This window comes from Falco punctatus (assembly GCF_963210335.1).
Source record: "Falco punctatus genome assembly, chromosome: 1".
Taxonomy (NCBI): Eukaryota; Metazoa; Chordata; class Aves; order Falconiformes; family Falconidae; genus Falco; species Falco punctatus.
The window spans coordinates 8,592,676-8,616,553 of record NC_137580.1 but is presented as its reverse complement, the minus strand read 5'-3'; the positions used below and the strand labels follow the sequence as shown (position 1 = coordinate 8,616,553).

Here is a 23,878-nt window from a genome sequence, read left to right as displayed (position 1 = left end):
TAGGGAAAGGGAATGAGGAGAACTAAGATAAGGTAGAGAGACAGATACATGATGATACAGAAAAACTTTGCATTAAACACTGAAAAGTTAATGTGTCATTACTCTCACCATTCTTAACTTCTAGCTAATACTCTAAAGTCACAGATTAACATTGAGATAAATGAATTTAATTTTTTTTTTTTTTTTTTTTTTTTTTTTTTTAAGAAGGGACTACGTTCTGTTATGTGTTTGCACAAGAACTTTTTCAAAAGGCTTCCAAAGTCTAGTTTCTTCTAGAGCTGGTTGTACTACTGAGTACATATAAATGTGAATACAAATATAAATGACCAGTGTGATTGAGTGACACTTTCATCTCTAGGTTTCTTGTGTACATATGGAAGCACATATACTCTAGTAATTTATATGCTTGTGTGCTCAACAGTACAACCAGCTCTAACACATTAACTATATTGTCACTCTCTTTTGTGATACAGCAATATAGGATTCTGTTCTCTGTCCATCCTAGCAAGTTTTTTGTAGACATTTCTTGGAGAAATTCTTTATACACTGAATTCCTGTGACATCACAGAGAATTAATGTAACCAAAGACGTCATTCAGCCCATTGTACTAATTCACTTACAATGACAACACTGGCATAGAGGAAGTTGAGAGAACGATGTGCATCTTCAGCTGCCTATGTACACAAACATATTTCTCTTCGGCAGGAGTAGTACTTTGACCACACATATGGATTTGTTTAGACTCAAACCTGAAGACAAACAAAATCATTTTTGGCAGATTTAGTACCTTGCCTCAGAGAGAAGACAGTTACTGTAAATCACTGGCTAGGGGACTGATGTTATAATCTTGCTCTGTCTTAGATAAAATTATCTATACCTGAACTATCTGAATGAACTTGTCAGTGTATTATCTGGGGACAAAAGATGTAAATTGCCATGACTTCCATAAACCTCAGTGGTTTGGGATGTTGCACAATACAAACTATTCCCCTTCTCTCTCACTGTCTCAGAAACGCTCTTATTGAAACATTATTCTTAGGACAAAGTACATTAAAAACCTAAACGACATTTATCACATAGCATTGAATGTCATAAAATACTGATTCTAAAGGAACTGAAATAGCACAGAGTTTTTAACGTAGCTCTCTTTGTAAGGGTCTGCGCTAGAAGGTTCTCACACACCATTAAAATCTTCTATTTAAAATTTTTTGGACTGAGTAACACAGCATCTAATGTAGAAACAGTGCCTGGCACTCTGTGAATAGTACCACAACCTGATAAAAATATATAATAAATAGAACTTCCCATACTGTGCACGAAGAATTTCAATTCTCTTTGGCTAAAGCTGTCCATAGAAGTTTTGCTTACAGAAGGGGGGATCTTAATTTATTTTTATGTTGAGTCCCAGGAAACATATATGCTGGTTTTGTGGTAGTTTGGACAACTGAAATGATCCAGGGATTAGAGGATATGACAGAGGAAGAGCAAGCACAGGAACTTAATTTAAACAGCTTAGAGAAAAAGAGATTAAGGGGATATAAAACTGTACAAATATCTTCAAGGATTCAAGGAAATAATATTGAGGCAGGAAAAGGATTTTGTACATTACCTAAGAAAGGTTAATAAATTTACTATCCCAAAACTGTAAATAGAAATTTCTGCTTAGAAAGCAGAAAAAAAAATAGCTAATGAGATTAATAAATCAAATATTCAAGCAGACAAGACAAGTGAGGTGGTTGCACCACAACCATAAGAAAGTAGAACAACGTAGACTTCTTGCAACTGTGCAATACAAAGAGCCTGAAAAGAGCAGGAGATTGATAATAATGCCCAGATTTTATTCTGTTAAGATGTTTAGGAGGAGAGCCTTCCAGACCTAAGAAAGTTTTTCTGGCTTGCTCTGGGATTGTTTATCTTTATGTAAGATATGGAGATGCCCAGAAGTGTCACCTCTTACAGGTTTAATCATGTTTTGCAATATCTAGAATTTCTTCCTAAAGTATGTGAAGGCCTGGCAGCCATTTTTGCTATTTCACCTTTCTAAGCAAAAGGAAGAAAATACTGTCTAAGCACTTTGGAACAATTTGTAGAACCGAAATTAAATTAAAAACACAAAGCCAGAAACATTTATTAGTCATATTTTACCTACACTATGACTCCTGAACACATTAGATTAGCAGGGTTGGAAGAGCAAATGAATGATCTTAAATGCAATTTTTACCCATGTAAATCCATGAAAACAGTAAGTGTTAATGAAAATAACTTCATTTAAGTTAAGAAAAGAACTTCAGTCAGCCACAAAGGAAGTAAGATGGATGTCTAAGGGTAGCGGTGGTTTTGTTTTTATCCCCTACCCCATCATCTCCCTATTAACTTTGGAAAATATGTGATAATTCCAACTGCATTTCAGGAAAAGGTACTCAATAGGAACTAAATTTCACTAAGTTTAGTGGTAATCAGCAACCAGGTAAAGAAGAGAGATTCAAGTAAGTGCCGCCACTGTGCAAAAAGCAGGAAAATAACAGTGCTGTTACTTTCTCTGCTCAGCATGCCGGGTCGCCAGCCCATCACCAGGGGGGCGGTGGCTGGCTGTTCTGGGTCAGCTTGGAGCTGGGCATCTAGGAGCTGCCAGTGGTGGTCCAGGGATGTGAGAGGCAGCTGAGGGATCTGGCTAACGTGGAGACAGGGAAGACAGAGTTTTGTGGAAGGTATTCTGTAGGAACACGGTAGGAAGCTGGGTGCATTACAGCCAAGGACAGAGAGGACTTAAAACATGTAGGGAACACAACTTGAAAAGTTTTGCTGGCCATGGAATGAATCTAGTTTGGAACAAATAGGGTCATATATGAAATAACAGTTATTCTCATTTGTTTCTGTTGTATACTGAGCCTTTATGTAAACCCTCCAGAGCCTATATTCTTTAATCTAAAACTTTCTAACCCACCTTAAAAAATTAAAGGCTTGTATTATATTGATCTTTCTGTTTAATTCCATGTTTTGAATAATACATCACAGAAGTGGCAATGCTTTTATGATATGTTGGTGTCATACATCATAACTAGCACCACTGCTCCAGTGATGTATTATCCACATAGTGGCACTAACAAGAAAGATAAATGTTGGTATATGGACAGCTACGTACATCTCTTGAGAAATAGGGATAAAACCAGATTAATTTATACACACGCTAAAATCCAGAAATAAACAAAATGTCTATCTGGTACAGATTGGATACTACTTTCGGCAGGATATATATACATCTCTACAAAAGAAGCAGCTAGAAAGCCATATATTTGTTTTCAGGTCAAATATTCTGTGAATAAATCTTGATCCTCTGAGTGAAAGGAGCTCCAGCAGAAGGGTACAACACTGAGCACCCTTCCCTCCCTGACAGGAGAAGCTGAATCAAGGATGGATCATTCCACACATTTTTCAGTGCCTCAGCCTTTTTTGAGAATCAATCCCCTATCTTTAAGTGTTTTCAGGATCAAGATATCTGTGGTATCGACAGAAGACCCTTTCTGCCAGCTTTCATACATGCCGTAGTGGTGCTATAGATATTTTCTGCACAATATGTTATGCTGTTTTGCTTTTGATTTTCTGTTTCTCTTACAGGAAGAGTAGAGCTGCATTATGCTCATTCACATCACAAAACCCAAAGGCCATTATTTGCTCATAAACGCAGTATTTTGTTTCAGCTGCCCACCACCTTTGCTGAGCTCCTTGACTGTTCATAGAAGGGTGTTTTGCAAAAGGGTTTCTCACTTGGGAACATTCACAGACCATTCTGCTTGTTTGGGAAATAATTTGTGTTCCCTGCATCCATAGCTGTGAATCTGGGAGGTGCCACTATGCAGAACGGCCACAACTAACGCTGGGATAACGCAGAAGACCCCTATGTCCCACTGCCTGCCCCATCGGTGCCTGCTGCGCAGCCCCCCCTGCAAAACCATCTCCTGGGAGGTGCTTCAAACTAGTGCTGTCATTTTATCTGGTCCTTCTTTCTGTTGAAAAAAAACCCAAACAGGATTAGGGAAGGGGAACATTCATCTTTATGACATTTGAGACTTATTTGTCAGACAAAATAGCTGCAATATGTTTCCCCTTCCCACCTACGTAAATAGAATTGAAGAACTAAACACGTGGTGCACCAGATAATATTTAATTAGCTCATAAACCACAATGGTTATTCCAGATTCTGTGGTCTATGAGTGAATCGTATTAATTAGGACAGGGGTAATCAGCTCAGAACTAATGGACTTGACACTGTGCCCATCCTCTGAGCAGAACCAAACCCAAAGCTTTTCTGAGGCTTAAAATGCTTTGTTTGCTTTTATTAATTAATCAATCAGGACTAGACATGAAAATACTTCAAGAAAGATTTGAATTTTTCTACAAGAAAGATTTAAATCTTTCTAAATTATTCAAAACTTAGTCACTACTGTGAGTAGCAGTTCTAGGACAAGAACATCAGTTCTTGTGAGATTTCTAGCCTGATTTTCTGCATTTGTGCCTGAGGATAATGTTACTCTCTTGGCTTCTAGCTTGTCACCTTACCGTGAAATTACCAAAAACACTTAGGAAATGCAAAAGAGAACCAGCTATGTGGGGAGAAAAAAAGAAAAAAAAAAATATTGCGCATACACAAACATATCCTTCAGCCAACTTCTGCCTGCTGAAATAAAACCCTGTTGGAGTAAAATTAGTGGTAACAATTGATTTATCAATCACTGCTGTGCAGTATGTAATGCTAACAAGTTGGTCTGTCAAGTCTCTTAGCAACATTAAATCAGTCAGTGAGATGGTATGAGTGATAAGGCAAGGCATATGATAACGGAATTTTCCAAATTTGTTACACTTGCTGGGTTTTATCTCGCTTTGTACCACAACCCCTTCTTTCCCGTATGGCTAAAACAACACATCGCCTCGCTACCTTGGAGTCTGGAAAAGGCTCCATAACTGCTTTCTTGCCCGGCAAGTGGGAAGTGAAGATGTGGTGGAATAGTGAAGATCAATTAAGCAAATAACAATGGCAGTCTTTGGTGGCTGGACACCGCTGTTGCAGATTTAATAGTGTATGTGCTGGCAAATTTGCCAGGTGCTTTGTATAAAACAATCAGCATGCACAAGTTGTAAGACCATATTCTCATGCTTAATTACAGCAACTGTAGCATCAGCACAGGTTAAACACAGTGGCTTTCAATTTCCAGTATTAATCAGAAGAAAACAATGAAATTCAGTCCAGTAGGCTTTCAATTCCCTGTCCTTGTATTGTGGTTTCATCATTCTCTTCTCTGAAAAGGTTTTATTCAGTCTCTGCCTTTTATATCAAGCCCTGTGAATCATCTGAAATAAAATACAAGCCTGATAATTTGTTATAAAGCTGAGACTGCATGTACATCATCAGTCCTGCTGCAAAATTATTTTGTAAAAATGGCTGCTGATGTTGGTTAGTTTTGCATTTGTTATTTTTCCCTTCTTTTTATGCTTTTGTATATCTGTCCCCAGAAGATCATAAAATTATTTTAATTAGGGATGTCAACTTCTGCCTGAGAAGCTGAGGGGGTAATTACATCATTTATATGCAAAATGGGTAATTTTCTCCCTGCTCTTCACCATTCTCTTCTTTCCATTTATTCCCCCGTATCTCCACTCTTCAGAGTTGAGCTATTTAATTTTATTTTGGTCCATCTGGAATATCTCCTCCACTCCTTCATTCAGTCACAGCCACAAAAGTATCTGTTACCTTTACTCTAAATCTTCACAGCTCTTTTTTTCCATGTACTCCTGACTCTTAATATCCTTATGGAGTTTAAGATCCACCACAGATGTACAGAAGTGGCTTCTGACCTCCTGTACATCACTAACATTTTACATAGTATTATTAAAGAAAGGAAAATTACAGAGAAACCGGATCTGAATATGAAAGTTTTTTTAAAAGAAAGCAATAGCATGTGGAAAGGCAATGTCATTTAGAATCAACAGATCTAATGAATTACAAAATGTCCTTAACAAACAAGACAAACAAAGCCAACACATGGGTGAGGACCGCGTAGTGACTAAAATCACTGGCAACTGGAAAAGCAAAGTGTGAAGGGACTCATGGAACCAAGCGCTTGTCACAAAGGGGCAATGCAAAGTTTACCATTTATGCTGACATTTTTCTGGCACCAGGTTCTTCCAAAGCTCTTAATTTCCTTTTTTTTTTTTTCTTTTTTTCTTTTTGTGTCTTTTTGAGTTGATTCATGCAGAGGAGGTAAACTTTCAAACTTCTCACTCAAACTAAGAGACAATAATGTAGATTAAAATATGAAAATATGCCCTTAAAATGGAAAACATGCAGAAATATGAAATTGCTGATTTTTTCAGATTTAAGAACAAGTCTAAATCTGGAGGGAACTAGTTCCTAATAAGAAACCAAAGACTCATTGGCATCTAGGACAAAATGCCAAAGGTACGGAAAGATTTGCTACTAATATCTGAGTGAAAATTGACTTTACTATAGTATCGCCCAATCTAAACTGGCAGTGCTTTCATACTCCTAATCTTACAGGGAATCTTAATATGACACACAAAAAAAGGCCTAAGTCATAAAGAAATTCAGACAGCTTCTGGTACATAACGAAAAAATGAAAAAAAAAAAAAAAAAAAAAAAAAAAAAAGAGTAAGAAAGAAAAATAAAACCCAGGAGCTTCATTGAACTATTTCTTTTCAAGAGTTTGCAAAGGCCAGCATAATATAATATGGACAAAAGGATGATAATTTATTCAGAGGTTTGTTTTCATAGAAGAAAGGGATGCAGCTATAACAGGGGATGATTTTGCTATTAGTCTGGAATCAAATGTGGATTAAATCTTCACGTTAGTTGGACCCTCGGGTGTAAGCCAAAGTAGAGGCAGAAACAATGGAAAGCTACAAAAGTAGACAGTAAACGGTGAAATTCAGGACTTAGTATGTATATATAGCAACGGTGTTGACAACTCAGCCAGAGAAGATTTTCCTGTCTTCTCCTTCCGTGGGAAGGAAAGCTCAGGAAACCAGGATCTGAGAATATACAAAGGAAACTACAACATTATTTAGGTGGGGGAAAAGTGATAAATTCTTTTAAGGGAAGATTAAAATAAATTATTAGCTAAACAAATAAAACAGGATACTGAGAAGTACTGTTGGGTGGAAAATGCAGCCCATATGTTTGGTTTCATAATTCTACCCCGAATGATCAAACAAAGGGTCAGAAGAGAAACGGGAACTTTGGAAAACATCTTTTCACTCATAAGAATTTCTTAACAGAGTTTCTCAGTTATCCCACTGTATGTGCCTCCTGGAGAAACAGCCTAGATGCTAATGAAGAAGCTGGACAAATACCCACCTCTTGAAGTCACAAGGACAGAGGAGAAACGAGGACCGGACTTTTCAGAAAGGAGGGTAAAGAAAGAAATTGTATCTTCGCATTTATGTGCCAATCTCAGGCATCTGGGAGAGACAGAAGATAGCAGATACTTTTGTTGAGTGCTTGTTTTGTATCTGTTAGAGGTTAGAGGGGCCCTAATTACATTATCATACATTCAAAAATGCTCGAAGTGTATTTTTATCAGACCATAACTTGGATTATTCTTTATATCCATGTTTTTCCACTACAGACATTTTAGCAGCATATCACAGAGCCGTTCAACTGCTGGATATAGACCCAGATAGAAACTGTACTTGTGAGTGAATTTTACTTTGACCTTTCTTGTGGAAAAATTTAAATCATACAGTTTTTCAATTCTCTTGAAGAAACCATTATCATAAGCAAGAGGTGAAGGAGATGTAATCAGTTCTCTATTGAGCAGACAGTACAATTACTCAGCAGACTTTGGTTAAAAAAAAAAAAAGAAAAGAATGTAAGATCTACACACAAGGTATTTTGAGAAACAACAGAAAAGCTTGAATGGAAATTTTAACAAGTCCAAGAAAGAGCCAGACTGCAGGTCTAAATATCTTTTTAAAAAGAAAATTGTCTTGAATTTTCATTTTCTTAAAAAGCAAAACTACGCAGAGAAGTTAATACAGGCAAGTACAGTAGTGATCTGAAATCATCATAACTATAGCTACCTTGGACACGGAAAGCCTGTAAAACTCTTTCAGATGGTGAAATACATAAAGAAATAAGAATCTAATCCAGCAACTCAACTTCAAAATCTTAAAGAGGTCTTGTGCTGAGATATCCCAGTAATTAAAGATTCTCACTATTCATTATCCATGAAATTATTACTTATTGCCCACAGAGGCCCTACACCCTCATTTACTCAATTCACCCCTCCACTAGTGGGGCAGATGTCCCAAAAGGTCTCAGCCTTCTCACAAGCAAACAAAAGGTTATCATCTTCAATAATCCTCTTCAATCTTCATTGGCACTGTAAGATTGCCTCAGACAAGCAGCGCAAACCACCCTCGAGATGCCCCACCGGGAAGCTCTAGGGGCTGGCGGTTCATCATGCCTGATGGGGCCACCACTGTGGCCACCACCACAGCTATGGAGAATGCATACAACAGCCCAGTGCCAGGCTGCTTGGTTCCGGAATGATCTCTGAACACTTCAGTTGCCTACACTGTTACAGTCTTGAGGGCAAACGAAGGAGATTCCTCTCTCAGTATTATGTTCTGATTATTTATAAGATGATTGCTATTAATAACAACTTCATTAAACCACCCTCCATTGAAATTGTGGTGAGGTGGTGGTGGTGTTTTGTGGGACTTAAGTTTATTTAAATACCCTGCTCCTGTGCTCCAGCCAGCTGCTGGAGTGGGGCCATAACTAAGATTTGCCCGCTTGATGGTGCCTGGACCAGGGGACCCAGGTGCTTGGTTGATTTGCTGTGGGTTTAAATAAAACATGGTATCACCCCTGGTAAACCTCTCGGTGATTTTCTGGTAGTGGTCTCTCCGAGCTGATCTGGGCATGCCCATACTTCAGGGACTGTCCTGGCAGGAAAGCATGAAGCCACTTGATATTCTTAACCAGCACGAGAAGCTAGCAGGGAAGCACTTCTAAAAATTTCCATTTTAGTTTCACAAAACATATGTTCCTCTGTTGTCCCATGTCTTTGCTTTGTGGTAGGGCTGGTGCTGACTGTCACCAGGGGCTCTGTCTGCAGAAACCATCCTCCTCTACAGAGCCTGTTACTTTACACCCATTACCATTGTGTCTTGGGCTGCAGGAACCAGCTGGTGTATTACCTGCACAATTATTTGTGCAAGTCCAACACTGCAAATACAATCAGTCATTATGCAAATTAAAGCTGTAATTCAGCAGAGCACTTAAGTACTTATGTAGGTGCAGAAAATTCTGGCACATTTTTGCAGGAAATATTCTGAAAATCTGGTCCATGATACAAAATGGGAAGCTTATAGTTCATGTCTGTTCAAATATTTCAGTGTAACGCCACCAATAGACATGCTATCATGCCCAGAAAAAGCAAAAAATATGTGACAAAGAATCAAATAAATGGAAAATATCAGAATACTCTTTTACCTTATTTCTAACTATTTCTATGTTCAAAATACTTTGTTCAGTCTCAAAGCCACAAAAATCTGTCATTTAGAAAAAAAAAAATCTGTCATTTAGAAAAAAAAAAAACAACCAACTTTTAAAAAGCCATTGAAAAACTGAAGCAATACTGGTATCCTTTCAAGCTCAAATTATATTCTTTTTTCTCTTAGCTTCACACCCTGAACTCCTGCTCGAACCCAACTGTCTTTTTCAGAAAGAAAAGTTAGTAGGTTTAATAAAGGATGATAACTCAAATTAACTTACATTTTCCTTTGCTGTACTCAGAGAAACTAAAATAGAACAAATCCAAGAATATGACTCCTTTGCCAGTTTCATGTTATTTATCTCTAACTAGTTTCCTAGACTTTAGAAACGGAGATAATATGTCCAATATTTCCATCACCCCTGCCCTGAGTAATAAAAAACTATTCTGCTACTCAGCTCAGATTCTAATTATCCAGTTTCCAAGGTTAATTTCAATGTGGAGCTGTGAATAGATTAATACACTGTGTTCAAATAAAGAAAACATTTACAGAAAAATCACCATATGGACCATATTTAGACAGATGATCTAATTATCATAATGCCCAATGAACTGATGCAGGAAAGGTTTTAGAGCAGGATGCTTCTTTCTGGACTTTGCCCTCCCATCTTGTACTACAGTAGAGGTGAATTTGTTCTCTGAAACCCTGCGACCGATATGTTCTCACTGTACATGGCAGAATTTGTCATTTGTAATATGTAAGAGGTGTCCTTTAACTACAAATGAGCTTTAAGTCCCAAGGAAAGTTGCATTAAATAATGAGAAATATAAGATTGCTAATGAAGACTGAAGAGGTAATTCTGTGAAGAAAGCCATTTGAAGAGAGAAGGAAGGATAATTATCATATTACAAGTGACAGCCAGATGTACATCAATATGCCTGTTTTTGAACTAATCCCTTTAAAATCTGGGCCTAAATTGTGTTTGCATTTCTTTTCAGGCTTTCTCACCCCTTTTTGTATTCTCATAGAATTTACATCTGGCCTAGCCTTCTTACATGGACCACACAAAATACAGGACAAGTAGCCAGTTATTTTTAGTATGAGGCTAAATTACACAGATCTCTAGAAAACATGATCGTTCACTATCTTTACAATTCAAAAGCTGTTTTTATCGCCACAATGTACTAAATCACAACAAAACCCTCTAGTGCAGCCAATTGCATCACCTTAATGCACAGAAAAGTAGTATGTAAATGCCCACAGTGCCCCTACCCTTACAATACCTGTTCACTATGCCCCAGAACATCTGTCCACAAGGAGCATAACTATCGTTAAAGTGTAGTGACATATCATGGCTAAGAGACATCTAAGATTCAATTTGAATAATAACAAGGTCTTTACTTCCCATTATAAAGGACACAGAGACTACTTACTCAAACATGTATGTACAGAGATCATCAGCGTAGATAGAGCCTAGAGCTTTCTGGAGAGTTGTGCTCAACAGTAATGACTGGTTAAGCCTTTAGAGATCCTACCAAATATACTGAGCTTGGAGTTGAGTTTGAATCATCTAATATCTCATCTAATGCTGGACTACCAAAGCACTTCAGCTGGAATATATGAACCATGAGTGCAATAACGTTAGATGAAGAGAAGAAGTATCAGTTCAGTTTAGCATCTGTCTGAAGTTACTTCCATTTGCCAAGGTTCAAAGTCTGTGTCTGATTTCACATTCAAGTTCTTAGCTAACCTAGTTCTTGTGTTTTGGCTCCAAATTCTTTGCTTTTATTGTGGATCGCAACCTTCAATTAACTACAGCTCTGCCCCCAAACATGTTATTGTACTGGACTAAAAAACATGGAAGATTTTAAAAGCTATAAAATAGCTTTCAATAGCAACAAATGCATACTCTCTTAGTTTCTGTAAACTCTCTTTTTTAACAGTCCATATTACCCAACAACTGTATAAGTAATAAACAAAGAGAGTTTCGGTCAGAAGTAGAATCTCCTTGACTTCAGGAGCACATCTGAGTATGAGTGGAATCTGTGGGTGGAAAGATCTGTCCTCAGGATAACAAGCTTTAAAGTTAGATAAAGATTCTGGCGAGGTAATTAAATGAATCATCATGAACAATATGCTCACCTCTCACTCAGAATTGCCAAGATGAAGATGTAAAATAAGTATCCACTTTTTGTCTATTATAATTCTTTTTAGTATTACCAGCAATCTTGGAAAGCAATCTGGAACAACATATGATGAAAACTACACATTTTGGTAATGTCTTAAATTGTTTAAAAAGCAGAAGACACTGCAGTTAATGGTTTTATAGTAAGTTATAATATATTACAGTGTTTTATAGTACAAAGTGTATACTCCAAAAAAGCATTGAATGTGAGGGTAGAGCTATCTTCAGCACATAGCTTGGATCTCTGGGGTTAATTCAAGGCTCTCAGTGACGTGGATGCTGCCCACATCACTGATTTCCATGAGAACTGGACCAGAATCCATAGCTCTGATTCATTACAGCACCTTAGCTCATAAGTAGGACAGCACAGTTCAATGACTCTAGTCATTTGGTTAATGTTAAACTCAAGTGTTTTTTTGGATTAATGCCTGTGGGCAGAGTGGCTCTACACGCGCTGTATCCACCAAAAGAGAATGAAAGCAAGCAAGTAAAATTAATGGTGGGAAGGGCACAGCTGTCTGCTTTATACATGGAAACTGTCTGCATGCCCATGAAAGATATTAACACATAAAGAGTAGTGCAATTTCCATCACAGAGCAGAAGTGACTAGCATAATACAATAAAGCTTTTACTACAGAAGAAGGGATTTCCCACCACTGAGGAATTTTAGGCTATACAACCTTTCCCATGGGTGGTCTTAGCAAATAGCATGGATGGGTGTGCAGAAGAAAAAGTTCTACTTTCTCTACATTAGCACGTGCTTCAGTTTCTTCAGATGTTCTTTTCCTACAGTTATGGAAGAAAAATGTAACATGCCTATTATTGCGTACCAATCCTGTTTCAAATGCACAGCTTGGGGTTGTTGTTGTTGTGTTGTTTTTTTTTAACTCGTAAATATTAATGCTGCAGTAAAAGCAGCTATCATTATTAGATGAAAATATTTACAAGAAACATTCTTAAACACGGTCAGTATATTATATGGTTTAGCTTTACTTTATATCCATTACTAGTATTTTTGTAAGGAAAACAGTTTATTGGTTGGGCCAGTCATTTGTTTTTAATGTAACATACTGAGATGCTTTGAGATGTTCAGATTTCATACAACAACTAAAGAGGGAGTGTAAAACATTGGCAAGAAACGCACAAAATTGCTTTAATCTTTTATTTCCATATTTGCCAACTTGCTGTGCCCTTTGCAGAGATCATTGTACCAAAATGCTATTTCACATGTTAAGATGATTCACAGTAGGGAAGCACTTCCTTGTATTATTTTCATCAAAAGAAGCTTATATTCCTTTTGCCCATCTGAATATTACCATTAGGCTGCTAATTTAAACTTTGGTAAAAGGGTCAGGAGTATTCAATTTTTTGATGACTTGATATTAGCTTGAAAGAGAATTTTTAATAACTTGTAATTTGCCACTGTAGTTTGACCATCCAGTGCCTCTGAATTATATATGTTTTATAAAACAAAAGTGGAAGAATTAATATTTCAAGGTGTAAAGTTTTTCAGATTTAAGAATAGTCTTTATTACCATCATCAAAATGGAGGATCTCACACCTCAGTGATAGCACCTTGGTATACTTGGCATTCAATACTTCTTTCATATAGAAATGAAAACAGTAACGCTTTTTACATTAATGTTCAAAATTACAGACTCTCCTTACCGTAAGGTATCCTGCAGCATTGTGTCTCCACCCAAAACAAACTGAAATTCTTAACAGGGTTTGTAGCAGCAAGAAAGACGACAACAGTGGTTTTCCAAGAGACTGTAAAATATTACTGCCAAGCCCTACAAGAGTCAGTTTGTTGAATTTGAATACTGTCTCAGGAAGAAACTTATTTGATCAGAGGTTCTTATAAAGTAAGGATCAAATCATCTCAGCTGATAAATTGATTGATGATGACAGTTGGTCATCTGTAGTCCAGCTGAAGCAAACAGAGGAATTTGATAAATATTTGCTGTGTATTCAGGGAATTGTATCACATATAAGTGCTGTACGTGCTGACAGGATAATGAGAACAAAATATAATACTTTCTATCGCATTGAGATCAGGTCAGATCTTCCACCCTTGTAAACTGCCCTAGTTACGCTGGCCATAATGAAGGTATGGACAATGTGCAACTACTGCAGATGATATGGCCCATAAATTAGTTAATCTTGAAGAGTGTTTATAACCCAAATGGGGCCAATATCATAATAGGGAATTTACAGGCCTTCTGTTTGTTTCATTCAGGTAATTACTTATAGAAGAGTTGTAAGACAACAGTCTTATCTTCTTCCCCTTTCAATGTTCTTTCAAATGTGAGAAGTTTAATGATATACTTGGGTGTAACTTCTATAGCAATATAAATGAGCATTCAATGCTAAGTGACATGGAAGATTCTCTGTTTAGGGTTCACTGAGGTTTTACAAGGTTTGGGTGGGTTCTGCCATGAGTTTTCCTCTCCCTCTTCTAAAAACAGAACTGTAGGAGAATGAGGATTTTTTTTAAAAAAAAAAAAAAAAAAAAAAAGGTGATGCTTAATCAAAAACATGGGATTAATTCCCAGGCAGATGTCTTACTAGTAGCGACATAATCATAGGAAGATGAACCCAGCTGAAGAAGTGAAAGAGGCTCCAGAGGTACACAGAAAGTATTTTTGTCACCAGAAATGAAGAGGATCTGCTGCTTGAAGTACAGGCAGCAGCAGCTCAGCACAATTTGGAAGGGTAAAGATCGTGGCAGCTCGTGCCCTGCCGGCTCCATACCTGCACAGACCATGTCTGAACTGAAGAGCCACGGGCCATTTCTACATTTGGGCAAGTGTTGTCTTCTGCCCCATCCACAGACTGTAAGGATGAAATCCACACAGGGAAGGGGAAAGAAGTGCCAAATGCTTTTGGCATACACTGATGTGGAGGGCCAGGGCGGGAGGCATGGTGCGTGCTCTGCCCAGGCTGCTTTCAGTCCTGTGGCCACACAAACACAACCCGGCCGCTCTGAGAGGGGAGCTGCACGTCTCGGAGCTCATACCGTGCCCTCCCTGGCAGTAACTCCAGTTCTCAACATGTTGCTGTACAGGCCAGCGATCACAGCGAGGAGAATATCTTCCCCCGCCCCATTTCTAAATGCTTTTAGATCTGGATCAGCTGAAATGCTTTTTTCTCTTGTAAATGATTCAATATAAAAGATAAAGGCTGCTAAAGCCTCCAGGCTAGAATTCCTGTTAGTTTTGAAACTGGTTTAGCTCAGGTTTTTTTCTTTAAAAAGCGGGAGCTGTCAGGGGGACACAGCTAGGTGTGCCTGCCTAACACCATCATCGTTCTTCTGTTTCTGGTTCTCCCTTGGTTCATTTAAATTATCCCTTCAGCTGTATCCCAGCGGCTCATTTCTCACAATCTCTGCTTTCCTTCCCTGATTTACCTGTCAATATTTGCAGTTCTTTCTTGCTGTAGCCTTGACCAGCTCCCTATGTAATTCTACTTCCCTCGCCACCCACTCGCTCAGATCCAGAGATTAACCCTCTGACCTAAATCCTAGTGTTTGGCCCATGGAGAAATAGTGGCACGTATTGATTATTGGATATGAGTCATTTCTTTAATCTTACCTTCAGATCTGTACGTCTTTTGTGCTGATGCCTGAATCCCTTTGCAGTCCTCTGTTAAGACATTACACACAATTAAAAAGGGGACAGCATTATTTGGATTCTCTAGACAGTGACTGCAGGTGCCTTGGCTTCTTTCATTAGGCTGAACCGTTCAGTGCCGAAGTGGGACAGATCAGCCAAGAACAAGTGTACTTGACTAGCTTGCCACTGTCGATAACATTACAGCTCAAGAGGAAACCGTACTGGTGAGGATGACGGGATTCAGAAAGATAGATGCTTTCTGGAAGGAGTGCTAGACAGTAGCTGGAGCTTATACTGATGTATTAAGGGAGATCCACAGGCAAATTCCATCTCATTTCTAAACCTGCACAGAGTGAGTAAAGCCATATTTGCACTCATGCTCTTCGTGTATCAAGCCTGTCCCTCTGTGCACCTCCTGAGCCAGGCACAGGGAATAGAAACCTGTGAGGAGGCACCCAGAGCTTCTTCTGGGACAGTGTAAATGCTGAACAAAATTAAGACACATGCCTCATGTACCGAAAGCCGTTAATATCTTGTCCTTGCTTCCTGGCATTAGCAGTTCACCAGGATTAGCACATGTAAGAGCAGAAATCCTTATGAATGTGTCCCCACCCTGTAATGTATAAAGACAGCATCATAAAAGCTTTTATTTGGCAATGACAAGCCCAAGGCAGAAAACACTGTAAAAAAAAAAAAAAGACTCCTAGAAAGCATAGCACTTATTATACAGGACATTATCTATTTAAGTAAGAGGTTTAGTGACTGTTTTGGAAGAAGTCAGGAATGCCTGTGCTTGACAGTACGCATTAACAAATTTATTTGCATTTGTGTATTGAGATAAATGGCAGAAGAAAGATTTACAGGAATTTATACCCAGTGGTACCGAGATGGTATTATGGAAGCCAAGACAACTGGAGCCAGAAAGACATTAGTCTATCTCATGGAGGTAGTCGATTAAAAAAAGCGTTATATTTAAAACACTGTGTCTGACAAGTACACTTGATCAAATAGCTGTGTAAAAACCTCATCTCGGATTGCTGAAAGCATTCAAAATAAATAATGCTAGATAAGGGTTAACATTAAATTGTACCTTATCTGACATACAGGAAACCCTTTTTTACCATTAGTCTTACTTGACACTTTACAACTTTTCCAACCCCTTACTCCTTCACGTTTCCAAATTCCACCTTTCTCAAAAGGCAGCACCACTGCAATCAAAGATCTGCTTCAAATCTCCAGCAGTCCTATTCGTTTCCTCTACTGCATATTACACCTGTTTCTTTACAGGGTGAATTTAGCAGAGGATAATCTTGTTATCCTGTAGACAATCCTATTTCCTGGATACGCTCTCTTCAGTACAATCTAACCAATAACCCTGTTAAGGATCACCTCACACTCACCTTTGGTCCATTTTGTTAAGTGAATCATATAAAGTCTACAGCTTCCCTCTGGAGAGCGATAATGACTTTACCAGGTAGCAGCTGAAATATTTCACTAAACTACTCTCAAACCTTTGAACCCCATCTTAAAAGAAGCCATTGTTATAAATACTAATTAAGTAATATATTTTGAGGGAACAAGTTGGAAATAGGTACAAGTAAAACAGGAATTACCACAAAAGCAAATGATGAATGGTCAATTTACCTGCAGCAGGAGGCGATGCTCGATGTTCCATTAAGAGACATTAAACTTCTTGGCTAATTATAAGAAGCAGGTGAAGGAGGAAATTTCTTAGTGGGCTCAACAGGACATTGATTAAGCCAAAATCCTAAGATCTCCATCCCCAGTGCAGGTGAAGTATTTAATTTTAAGGAAAAAGGGTGACTCTGTTTTATTCAGCTGGACTCCACAAAAGCTTCAATAGATTAGAGTGAAAGTATTCACCTTGTTAAAACTTCAAACTGGAATATAATTTATTTCAGCCTTGTATATCTCTTCAATACATTATTTTTTTAAAAAAATACCAAAACCACTTTTCTGTTAGAAACTATGCCATCAAACTCTTCTACACATGCTGAGAGGAACCATGTTGCCTTATTTAATCTTAAAAGCTCTCATTTTCTTATTGTTTGTATTTATATACAATCTGTTTACTGTATTTTATTCTCAAGGTATTAAACGGATACCAGAAATGTAAGGCCTCTACATCTGGCCACAAACACTTAAAATATATCTAGTAGATAGCACTATAGGGCGCTCTAGGTATCCCAGTTTTCTAACATTTTAAGTATGCTACATGAAATCAAGTATTTTGACCTTTAGAAAGTAACTGAATGAAAGCAAGAACAAGAATTACATCTTTAAGTCTAAAAGAATATTTATGGGATTCTTTAAATTTATCTATCGTTAATTATGTGAAAATTTCAGAAAAAAGCATTTTGTCTTCAAATTTTTAAATACCTATTTCAAATCTAAGACTTTGAATTATTCTGTTGTGAATGTTAAGAGAGGTGAAGGATGAAAGTTTCATCTGCTTTAGGGTGACAATCTTTTTCACATCTTAAATGGTAGACAAAAACCCAAACACTAGAGATATGTACCTTGCCTAAAGTATGAGTGGAAAGCTCTTACAAAGTAAAAACCAAATGAGTACAAGTTCATTTTGTTAGAAAAAATGTCAGAGCTGAATTCTGTCTTGTAGAAGCAAGACTGAACCTATGAAAAAGGAGTTCATACTTTCAAAAGGTTTTCACCAAATGGATTCCCAAATGCTATGTTAGTATCAATAAATGCGTGACACCAGCAGAAGCGAGGTCCATTTTAGGATAAGCTGTACATTAAATTAAAGGTTACTTTTTGTCTTCTAGAATTCTCTGAAATTATAGGTATTGATAAGTTTATAACTCAAATGTTTGAATATGGAAAAGGCACACAGACATCATCTTCCTGTCTTAAATACCCAAAGACAGAGCATTACACTCTACAAAAAGTTAGATTGTGAGTAAAATAGTATGAGAAACTAATCTGCAGAAAAGCAGGAGAAAGCAAGCGGGTACTCAGTGCCGTCTTATTCCTCAACAAGACTGTTGGAAAACCAGAAACGCTAGTCTTACTAGTACAATGCAAATTCTAGCTGCTTAAAATCAGGGAGAAATGGGGAGCTTTGTCCCTATATTAAGTACAGGGAATTGGCTGCACCCTTTAAGCATAATAATGCAACACAACCAATGGAAAAATAAAGTCAGGAGCGCACTGCATAGCCTCTACCTTTATTCTGACTGCCAATTTCTGTGAAGACTGAAATTAGATTACCTTCTTCAAATTAAATAACTCTTCTCTACTGGGAATGTTTTGCTCAGTAAACTCTTTCTGATAAGCCATAGCTTTCATATTGTTCTGTTTTACCAATTCCAGTTGCTTGCTGCCATAAATGCTACAAGAACTTTTTTTATGTGAGATTTTTTTCAGCTTGAACACATCTGGATAATCCTGCCAGGAACCTCATGAAGACCCAAACTGGAGAGACTTTCTGAAGACACATAATTTCCTTTTCTCCGAGTGAATATGCTGAACATGAACAAATCTAATTCAGGCAATCTATTAACTTGACAGAAATACTGATTTATTTTTTTTGAGGGAGACTTCTAAAAGAGAATGACTTTGATGATTATGTCTCTGTCCTTGTTAGATGAAAACAGCACATATTTCTCTGAGGTGCGTATCAATTTTATCTTTCTTCTCTAGTAATATTGCAGAATTACAATATACACTATCCACAAAAATGTAAATAGTGGAAAGCTTTGCTGCTCACAAAAGCAAAAAACCTAGTCTGACATTTTATTCCAGCTTAAGTTTAAAAACTCCTGGATTATGATTTATCAACACTCACTTTTAAATGCTCAGTATCTGGGACCTCCTACATTAGAAAACGGAGCAGAGATGGCTGTTAACAGACTTATCCAGTGAAAAAAGTTGTGATTACGACTTATGGAAATGAGGAAAGATGGATGACTGAATGACTTATTTTGGATGTCAGACTGATAGAGAAAACTGGGACACTTAAAGAACACTGTGCTACTTGTGACAGTGAAAGCAATCATTGGTGTCAGTTAAGAGATGAAAATAGAGGACACCACAAATGAAGAAATTCATTAGATTTGAATACTAAACCACTGTTAATTTATTAAGTTGACTTGAATGTTAAGATTTTTTGCCTTTTGAAAAAGAACATAATAATAGCTATTCCTCTTTTAAAGAGGAAAGCACCACCACTTACCACAGTAGTTGCTCTTGCTGGAGATATTATTTGTTATAGTAGCTTTCTCTAAAATGTCTTCTTCCTAAGGACTGACTGATCCATAAAGATACCTAAAATATGTTAGTTCCTCTCTTTTGCTACTAAACTGTTCAGTGTGGACCTCGTATTCGTTACAGGAGATGTAATTTTTATAGAACCCTTCCCTACTGAGGGTGTTACCTTCATTACAGAAAACTGTTCTGGTAGCCATGTGGTTTAGTAATTTTATGTTTTATAAATTTTAAGTATCTGCTACCACAAAAGTTGCAATTAATTTATATTCTGATTTTTTTTTTTTTTTTCACCTTGAACACATTTGGATAATCCTATCAAGAATCTGATATAAGTAGCCTATCAAATCTCATTACAATCCTAGTTGTGCCCAGTTTATATGCCAATAATGCATCTATGGATCATATTTGCAATGGTTCATTAAGTAAGTGTCTGGTTACTTATGTCATGTGCTGCTGTTAATCTATTTCTTTTTCATCTACTGCTGTTTTAATTAGTGGGTAGAAGACAAATTTTAAAACATTCCAGCTTGGATGCAAAACACATTCCAAATGATATCCAGGTTTTCATGGACTCACCACAGAAACACCAGATAAAGTGACAGGCATTTTAAGGGTAACTGGAAGCAACAGGGCTCCACATAACACGGAGGTACTGTGGTTGACAATGGGAAATAAAAGCTAAACTAAGAGCCAGAGTCCTGACGATCACCACTGGGTTGTAAATGAATTCCACTAAAGACTGTAATACCCCAAGTATAAAACACGGGTCTAGCATAGACTCTAGAGCATCACCTCATACCAAAATACCTTTCCACTAGCTCACCAGAAACCTGCTGCCTGAGGAAGGTAGTTAAGACTTTATGACAACTGCAAAAAGGTCACAGCAGCAGTGACAGTGAGCTATATCTATACGTGATATTTCAAGAAAATATGTGTAAGCAACTAGGGGTAACATTAACCAAAGTAATAGTTGTAAGCACTAGGATACCTGTCTGGTCGATCCCTGACTCCAAAGAACAGAAATAGATCTTTACCTGTGAGCATGCCTGACAAACCAGGTCAAGAGCCACCCATGGCTGACAAGAGTTATAAGACATTAATAAATAAGGGAGAAAAGATCAAGATTGGAATACTGACTTTTTTGGTGGGCTTTGCTGCTTTTTAAACAATTTGGCAAAATATAAAACTATCACCAAGGTAATGGCAAATTCATTAGTAGAAGTAAAATAGTATTAAGCTTATGGATAAGTAATATATATGTAATACATTTTAAATGAATTGCATATAAGAAGTTGAACAATAGTATTTCTGTTTTGTACCCAATAGAGAAAAGGTTTGTTCATGTGAAAAATCAAGACTCCAGGTTCCTTCTGAATAGAGAGCAATATTACAGGCGTGTTTTTAAATCTGTGCGACTCTAGAAACAGTAAGTTAGCATTACACAAGCAATTCAATTAAAGTAATCTTTTGAGATTTAATAACTATTTTCTGTAATGATCATAACTGTGAGAGAGGAAGATATAAAGTGTTCCGTTTTATTGCAATATTTTACACTCTGTTTCACTCTGCTGCCCCACTAATTTATAAGCTATACATTCAAGACTGAAAAAAGAAGCAAACTCAATTATAAACTATGCAGCACAAGGGATATTCTGTTTTATATTTATTCTGGTCTAATTCCAAATATAGAAAACGGGGCTTATATCCTTAAACATACCACACTAATCATTTAGGGCAAGAAAATGCTACTCTCTCTAAAGACACAGAATAGATTTACTCCTGTATTTTAAGTATAGCTCTGTATGGAAGCAGTTGCTAGATCAGCAACGCAAAAAGGAAGCCTGAAAAGAGCCCATGCATGAAAACCAACCTCTGCAAGTCCCCAGTAAAGAGGGACAGAGTCTTTATTACAGCCAAAAGTGAACTCTGGGCTGGCAGAGTCATGTCTCATTCTCCAGAACAAAATATGTATATATTCACCGTAACTGTGACTGTTTAGAATCAGTGGTCAGTTCATAGATCATCTCATCCACAGCCAATCATCTTCTGTATGTTTGGGAGGAATTTTTCCTCCCAACTAAATATTTGGCACTAGAGTAACTCCACACTTCATACAGAAAATTAAATGACAGCCTCACTACAATCTCAGGTTCCTATGAAGGAATGTTACCGGTATTTTGTCCTTCTCCTCTCTCTTGCTCTGCCCTTCTGTCCTCACCCTCTTATTTTATCTGCATGTCCTTATCCTCAGTACTCTCCTTCTCTACTGTTTCACACTTTTAGCCTTCACTTTTTCCCTCATTTCCTTGTCCGTTACCTTCCTCCATATCCTCCATCAGTACTTCTGATACATCTGTCCAGATGTATCTGGACATCTATCAGTCAGACAGTGCTGATTAGGTGACAAGACTACTTGTGCTACGTGGCCATCGCAACCAGACCAAGCCACGTACCCATCCTCACTGGATATGCAAGACCTGTCCTAGGCACTCCTGAAAGCAAATGAAGCTGTATGACAGGACAAAAGCACCCCGCAGCTATCAGTCACCTTTGAGGTAGCCTCATCTTACTTTTGACAAATACCACAACAGCAACTAGGCGGAGTCTACGCTGCATGGAGACCTCAGAAAGAGCATCTCCCATCCCCAGAAAGGCTGGGTTTCCAAACCATTGCAGGGAAACTGGGGAGGAAGGTTGAACAGGAGAGCTCAGAATTCATTCAGAGACAGAAAAAGCTCAAAAGGTTTGAATTTGGTAAAATATTTCAAAGCCAGTTCCAACATACTGGTCTGTGCAGCTGTGAGCAGGAACAGAGCGTACAAAGTATGATGCACTCATCAGCTCCCTTCTGAGAACAGCAAGATCAGGCAGTTCTGGGAGGGATTATCAATAAAAGCCTTTGAAGTGATCCCTACTACCAGGAGCTCACTTCAGTCACTCACTTTCACTCCCATCATCCAAAAAAAAGCATAGATTAGACTTAGATGTAGATGCACAAAATTACAACAATGAATTTTGAAATGCCTGCCACACAAGAAATAACTGTAACTCAGAGACGAAACAACATAAAAGAAATATGAAATATGGACTGCTTGCTATGTTTTCTACTAGAAAAAACAGGAGGCATGAAACAAATTAACACGGGGTAGGTTCAAAACAAACAAAATGAGCAGTTTCATCAGGCAGTATGTATTACGCTGCAGAACTCAATTAAGTTTTAGAAGTCGGCAGAGATTCAAAAAGCAATTAGACAAACCAATGGAATAGTTATCTAGGAAAGGGTGTTTAACACAATGGCATCCCCTCTGACTCCAGAAGCCTGGGAGAGAATATTCTATGAGCATCACTATGTGCTTGCCTTGTCCTTACAGTTTTCCCTAAGCTTCCCAAACACCTAGCAGTTACTGTAAGAAACAGAATGGCCTAGAAGACCATTGATCCCATGTGCTGCTCTCATGTCTTGAATTTCAATGAAATTAACTCATTACATTTTACAGATTTGAGAGCGATGACCTTATATAGCAGTGCAAGTGCCCTTTCTTGCCTCCATCACATTTTCTGAATGGACATTTTGGAGCACAAGGATATCCTATGTGCAAATCACCCAGCCCCAGATCTGAGAAAAAAACCGGTGTATAATATAAAATCAGGTTTGACTTGGCATCTTTATGAGACTGCTGATTTACTTTTCATTTCAGAGCTATGATGGTGCACATTCTGCAAAGAAGTGATATTCAAGAATCCTTGCGCGTACTCCCAACAGAAGAACTATCTACAAAGATACAAAAATAATAATCTTACCATCCAGAGGAGGAGAATGGTATCAAAGAAGCTCATAGGAGCCATGGATATAACCTTCTATTTACTAGGAAAAGGATATAATCTCCTTTTACTAGGAAATAAGTCTAATGCAATCCATATGATTTCTATATCATTCCCAGATCAAAAACTGGAATACAAAGAAATCTGAAGTTTGCAAATCTCACTAAAGTTGTCTTCCCCCTCCCCCCCCCCCCCCCCCCCCCGAAAATTCTTCAAACAGGTTGGTAAATAGCAAGCAGCCCTTTTGAAGGACTTCAAAGGCCTTCCTGTCAAGTGGGAGGGACTGGCAATCTCCCAAAAGCAGGCTTACTACTATTGTACTGGCTTTCTTCACTTCTAAGAAAAAAAACCCAGCCTGCGGACTGTGTAAAAAAATCAAAAGGGCACTGAAAACCATAGGGAGCGACCCCAGCTAAATGGAAAACAAAAGACATTGCATTTTGCCTCCTCAAACCAAGGGCACAGAAATCTCGCTTTTGTGATCAAGTGT

The 23,878-nt window shown here is 37.8% G+C and overlaps 1 long non-coding RNA gene across 1 annotated transcript; it reads right to left on the bottom strand.

The window, feature by feature from the left end:
* Positions 1 to 7,757: 7,757 nt before the first annotated feature.
* Positions 7,758 to 23,097, bottom strand: LOC308068383. Its single transcript, XR_013929948.1, has 2 exons — positions 9,628 to 23,097; positions 7,758 to 9,596 (listed from the first exon to the last, which is right to left on the bottom strand). It is a non-coding gene; the product is annotated as an uncharacterized lncRNA (long non-coding RNA).
* Between the last annotated feature and the right edge of the window lie 781 nt (positions 23,098 to 23,878).